This window comes from Elephantulus edwardii, unplaced genomic scaffold, assembly GCF_000299155.1.
Source record: "Elephantulus edwardii isolate Elephantulus edwardi_28Jun2011 unplaced genomic scaffold, EleEdw1.0 scaffold00011, whole genome shotgun sequence".
NCBI classification, from domain to species: Eukaryota; Metazoa; Chordata; class Mammalia; order Macroscelidea; family Macroscelididae; genus Elephantulus; species Elephantulus edwardii.
Window position 1 is genome coordinate 21,149,251 of NW_006399761.1, and position 879 is coordinate 21,150,129.

Genomic DNA, 879 nt, shown 5'->3' on the forward strand with positions numbered 1-879 from the left:
TCCATTCATCCACTCATCCACCTACCCATCAGTCCATCCACCCACCCAGACTATTCATCCATCCGTCCGTCCATTCATCCATCCATCCATCATCTCTCCATCCATCTGTCCACTCATCTGTCCCATCCATCCATCTGTCCATCCATCATCTATACATCCACCCATCCACCCACCCATCCACCCATCCATCCATCCATCCATCCATCCATCCATCCATCCATCCATTCCTTTTCTCCCTCTGTACTAACACTTTCCCCAGTTCTCTCCTGACCTTGGAACTCACACGTGCTCTGACTTCTGCTTTCACATTCATGTCTCCCAGCTCTGCCACCAAGGGCATGGACGGCCAGCTCCATGGGCAGGTGTAGGAAGTAGGGATCCCCAGCTGCCTCCAGGATCTGGGGGCTCTGGGTACATGGGGCCTTTCCCCCACAGTTGTCAGAGGCCGTCTACACTGTTGTGGAGAAGCCCAAGTGAGTCTGCGTGAAGGGCCCAGGTCCAGGCCCTCATGAGGCCACGCGGTGGCCTCGGTGGTGAAATCCCAGCGCCGGCCAACATGACGGGCTTGGAGGCGTGGAGATGATCGTGGGGCGTTAAGGGGATTGGTGAGTATAGGTCCCACGTCGTTGAAGAGGTGAGAGGGCTGGACAGTGACAAAATCAGTTCAGCTGTCAGGAGCCTCTCTCAGTTACCGCTAATGAAATTAACATGGGAGGAAGGATCAGGCGGGGGCAGCAGGCCCTGGGGACACATGTGGGATGATGGGATTAAGCACACGGTGGAGGGGCTAGGGACATGAGCCATGGTCAAGTGCAGCTTCCAAGTGAAGGCCTTGTGGGGTCCACGACTTGGGGGCTTGGTTTTCCTATCCAGCTTCCT